Source organism: Uranotaenia lowii, chromosome 1, assembly GCF_029784155.1.
Source record: "Uranotaenia lowii strain MFRU-FL chromosome 1, ASM2978415v1, whole genome shotgun sequence".
Lineage (NCBI taxonomy): Eukaryota > Metazoa > Arthropoda > Insecta > Diptera > Culicidae > Uranotaenia > Uranotaenia lowii.
In genome coordinates, this window is record NC_073691.1 from 174,422,565 (window position 1) to 174,428,431 (window position 5,867).

Below are 5,867 nucleotides of genomic sequence, written 5' to 3' on the forward strand. Positions count from 1 at the left end.
TGAATTTGCGTTCACTTTAGCTGTCCAAGTCACAGTAGAAATGTTTTAGACAATAAATTGGGAAGTTAACGTAATTTGTAACATTTTGGCATCTTTAGATTTATATAACACGATACACAGAATTTTTTAACTACTATTCGAAGGTAGCCGTTTCAAGACATTTTCATAAAATCTGCATTTTCTGAGAAAAAAAACTCCAAGAAAATTTAAAAATTTGACTTTTCACCTAGTTTCATCAGTCATGTCAAACATAAAAAACTCAAGACCCAATAAGCTGCAGGTTACCGACCACTGAGTAAGGATCACATCTTGAGTGAGTACTAAAAGAAACAGTGATTGGTTTACTTCTCATTCTTTGCTCCAATGGATTGGTTGTGTGTTCTAAGTTTACACATTTACACTCACGTAAACCGGAATTGGTTTTGAGATGTTAAGGTGTTCATCCATGTTCTACTGCGGCAAGGTGACGTTATATTCGGCATTGCTGCTCTTCAAGAACAAGATCGAATTAGTCGGAAGTCCCGTGATTTCACCACCAAGTGCTTGCCCTTGATGTCCCGTTTCTACCAGTGCACAGTGGTGCAGAACATCAATCTAGCTGTACGAAATTAATAGCGCCCAGGGATGAAGAGATAGACATTTGCTGTCTTCAGCAACATTGTTAAGTTTTACAAGGAGCATATTCTAGTACCGAAATTTTTGCCGAGGGGTCCATTGATAGCGAGATAAAAATGCTAACTTTCTTGTTTTTCAAATTAGGGCTTTGATGTCTTCGACAAAGTTGTTTATCTGATCAAAATACATAACTTTGTTGAATATGTCAAAGTCCTATCACATCACCCTCAGGAGTTACAGTCAAAGTAAAAAAAATCTCTTGAAAAAACAGTTTTTTTAACCTGACACGTTGTAGATTGGATAAAATGGTTCTCTGTCTTTGGAACAAAGTTGTAACAAGCCACGATCTACAATTGCCTCATACATTATGATGGGTTTAGAAGTGGCTGAAGCTCTATAGAAAGCATTTAGTGTTTTTTATTGGCAATTTTATAAGGCTCGTCCATCGAAAAGTGCACATTTTCGCAACACCCCCTTTTATGTGATTATTTTTGATGATAAGTGGAACCTTTTCATTTGAAATAAGCGCGGAAATCGGAGGAACTAGTGAAGATTTGAATGATTGAAAATACACATTTTATGTAAAAATTACTTATAGAAAAAAAACGGTAAAACATTTAATTGATTAATAAAATGTTGCAGTTTTCTTTTATATATTTTGTTTGATTAAAAGGCATTTAAATTCGATTAAAACTTATGACTCAACGAAAAGACAAATGCGAATTGCTTGTAAGATTGGTTACGTGGATACAGTAACTTGGAACCAGTTGAAGCAGTTATATTTTAATGGCAAAATTCTATTATTCATTTATATCATATCAAATACTAATTTAGTGCTCTACCTAATTTAACAGATAAGTTCCATTCATTTTCTTGGGTTTAAATGATTTGAAAAATCGAATTTAAATGCCTTTTAATAAAACAAAATATTTAAATTGAAACTGCAACACTTTTTTAATAAATTAAATATTTTAACCTTTTTTCTATAAGTAAAATAGGTAATTTTTACATAAAATGTGTATTTTCAATCATTCAAATCTCTACTAGCTCCACCGATTTCCCCGCTAATTTCAAATGGAAATGGTTCCGCTCATCATCAAAAATAATCACATAAAAGGGGGTGTTGCGAAAATGTGCACTTTTCGATGGACGAGCCTTCCAAAATTGCCAATAAAAATCACTAAATGCTTTCTATAGAGCTTCAGCAACTTCTAAACCCATCATAATGTATGAGGCGATTGTAGATCGTGGCTTGTTACAACTTTTTTCTAAAGACAGCGAACCATTTTATCCAATCTACAACGTGTCAGGTTCAAAAAACTGTTTTTACAAGAGATTTTTTTTTTACTTTGATTGTAACTCCTGAGGGTGATGTGATAGGATTTTGACATATTCAACAAACTTATGTATTTTGATCAGATAAACAACTTTGTCGAAGACATCAAAGCCCTAATTTAAAAAACAAGAAAGTTAGCATTTTTATCTCGCTATCGGTGGACCCCTCGGCAAAAATTTCGGTACTTGAATATGCTCCTTGTAAAACTGAACAATGTTACTGAAGACAGCAAATGTCTATCTCTTCATCCCTAGGCGCTATTAATTTCGCACAGCTAGATTGATGTTCTGCACCACTGTGCAGTGTAGAATCCCGAAACGGGGAGAAATCTGGCTGAAGCACACCAACGATGTGACCAGGCACGTGGTTGGATATTGGAGCAAGTAAAGTTCCTTTCGGTGTTGCCAGGCCAGAAGCATCTTGCTTTCGTGTGTGGAAAACAGCATGGATGTGTCGATTATTGCTCAAATTAAAAGTTTAACGCGACATCACAATTTGGAGCACAACGGAAGATTTGATCCATGAGGTAATCGTTGTAAGCATTTATTAAATAAAAAACTAAGACTAATTAAATTTTATTTATTCTTTTACCAGGTCCGACACAAATTGAAAGAAACAAAACGACCGATCCATGTGGTCATCATTTCCAGTGAATATGATTCTTTGCCATACAAAACTGGTGACGAAAATGAGGATTAAGTGTTGTGTGGGCGTTGAAAGTTGTTCAGGATGGCAAAGTGCATTTCGGCCTCGGTGAGTTGAATATTCTGTTTGGCAAAACTATATGTATGAGGGTGGTGTTCAAGAGGGTGGGGGGCCATAAACTCCGTTATTTTCCAAGGTTCTCGCAAATTAACACCAAGGTTGTCGTAACGAATTCTGTGTTTTGACAATGAAAAAACCTGATGTTCTGAGATTTTATTTAAAAATTCTGTAATGGTTTTCTATGGCGCTTTTTTCAATAATGTCATTAAAAAGTCATGTAAATTTGTGTATTTTTTACATTTTATTTGAGAAAAATCAAAGTACACTACTAATCTTTCCAATGTTTCCCAATTCATACTTAAAAATTCAAAATGTACAACGACGTAAAAATTAATAAAACAAAACGTATGTAATTTTAAAGTTTTGTGGAATCTGTGAATATTTCTAAAATTCTGTGTTCTGTGCCAAAGATTCTGTGATGAAAATTGACTAATTAAATTGAAAAAGATGGTGTGTAAAAAGCAATTGAACTTAGATTCTGTCAAAAAATTAAAATTAACAATCATTTAGAAGCAGCTTAAACAATACTTCCATCATATATACACGCAGAAAAAGAAAGGGGGTTGGTTTCAACAAAACGTTTTGTTATTTTATTTTACAATATCGATGCAAATTTTCGTGTAGGTTTCACTAAAAAATCGATCGGAAATAACAATAAAATTTTGTAATTCTTGCACACTCATTTTTTATTACTTATATATAAATTTTGGTTTAATTCGAAATCATAAATCGGTTTATTTCAATAATCGTGTTGTAGACCAACAAATAAAAAACAAAAGAAAAAAAGAAAAATTAGCGGGAAAAAATGATCAAATTTTCTCATCCGAACAGCTCATTCGTCGGTGCGGCCGGACCTCCGGATTTGTTCCAGAGCTCATCTTAACAGGTTTGTATCATAAACTCAAGTTTGAGTGAGGTACTTATTTTTATATTTTTATGTTTAAGGAACAGATCGAAGTCGGACTAACATACGAAGCTGGTTCATGAAGGAAATGGGTCCCTGTATTGATCCAGTACAGCTGGTTGGTAATTATTCCCCAAGGCAAGCGATTGGCGGGAGTTAACCATAATGTGCCAAGCGAAACATGAAACTTCCCAAGGAAAAAAAGGGATTGTGTATCGAATAAATGATGCAAAAAACAAAAATTGTAACCGAATTCAATAAATCCGAAAATCCATAAAAACTGCTTTCATTTGAATTGAAAAACAAAAATGAATTCAAATCATAAGTTATTTTTAATTTTTAACCCCCCCTATTTTTTAATTTCAGGCTAAAAAATTTTTGTGTGTTTTACCCAAAATTTTATTATTTTGACAAGTATGGTGAATCATTTATAAAAAGGGTGTATTTCGTTTTCAATCAAACGATAACTTTAAATCAAAATGATACTTTTATTCAGTGTGGCCAAAAATATATTTGTGCTTTTTCCCAACCAAAATTTTTATTATTTTCGACCGAAATCTGATTATTTCTAAAATATATTTTTCTGCGTGTACTAAAGGTATTTCATTGGTTGAAACGCTCCAAGAACGATTAATTGATCCGAATCTTATTGTAACGTCAGAGCTTTTAAGTATTGTCTTATGTAAACTCTGAAAAATTGATGCTTATTTTGAGAAAAATGACCTATTTGATTTTTCTTCTTGTTGTATTGTTTATTTTGAAAAAAAAAGACTTTTCATGAAGAGAACAAAGTTTGATTTTTCACAGTGTTAGTCTGTGAATTTTAAAAAAGTTTTCCTTGAAAAAAAGCGGGACATTTTGAGGAAAAAGCGGGACGGCGGGACATTCAACAGAAAAACGGGACATGTCCATTATAATAATTATCAGAAACCCTCTTGGGTTTTGTTTGATTTTCATTTGAAGGTCTGGAACTAAATTCTTGAATAAAAGTATTTGCTTTGCAATATCCGAACGTTATAAAGCTTGAAATGGCAATCCAGTATTGAAAATGTAGAATAAGATTAACAATTTTTTATCCATATTTATTCTGAATTTGTAAGTCGTTTTAAAATTACTAATAAACTGAATAAAAATAAGTTTAAAACCCAAAACATCAGAATTAAAATTAAAGCATATTATTATAGGTTCATGGTTCAGAATCTTTAGAAAATTTCTATTCTTAGCTTGGAATGGTAATGCTGATTTGGAATCTTAATTCAAGAAATTTTTTTTATCAGAAATCTCATTGAAATTCGAAAACAATTTTGAAATTCAAAGTCTGAATTCATGTGTAGGTTAAAGATTCAGAATTAATAGTTAAAATTTCCATTTAGATTCAGCTCGTTAATGAGTTTACAATCAAGATGACTTTTTTCTAGGGTAGTTTATGCTGCAAGTGATCGCATACTTTTAATTTTTATTGATAGTTTAATTTTAAAATCTCAAAATCTCAAAATAAGCTTAACTACAAATTAAATGAAGAATTTGAGTTTATATTTTAAATGGAAATGAAAAATAGTTATTTTTTTTCTTAAATCATCTACAGAATTTTGATTATAAAATTGATTTTCGTTGAAATTTTTTTTTCTGTAATCTTCTTGTAAAACGAACTGCAAGGAAATTCCATGTTTTGTGTGTATTGATATACATTTGCAGTTGCCGTTTTTTTTTAAATGACAAATTTCAATCTAAATTCTAAAACTTGCAATGAGTTTGCAAGAATCTGATTCGAAACACAAATTTCAGTGTAGTTTTATAAATCTGCATTTTCTGAGGCTATTGTTACACCTAAATTCGGCTTTGCACAGGATTTTGAGTAAGTTAGAGTAAGATTTAGGGAATAAATTAAACTGGTATCTTATATTTATCTTTATTCAGAAGTACAGCGCCAAGCAAAAATGTAAAAAAAAACTCTAAAAAAATTCAGATTTTGACTTTTTGGCGATCACAAACATAAAAAAAATCAGCACCCAATGAGCCGCAGGTTGCCGACCACTGGATTAGGATCACTCCTTGAGTGAGTACTAAAAGTAATAGTGATTGGTTTACTTCTCACTTTTCGCTTCACTGGATTGGTGGTGAATTTTTGGTTTATTCTCTCGTAAACCTGAACGGTTTTTTAGATGTTCCTCCATGTCTCTCGTTTTGCTTTGTCCAGCTAAGCTCACTCATTTCGCTGCGTTCAATTCCTTCCATTTAGTTTTAACC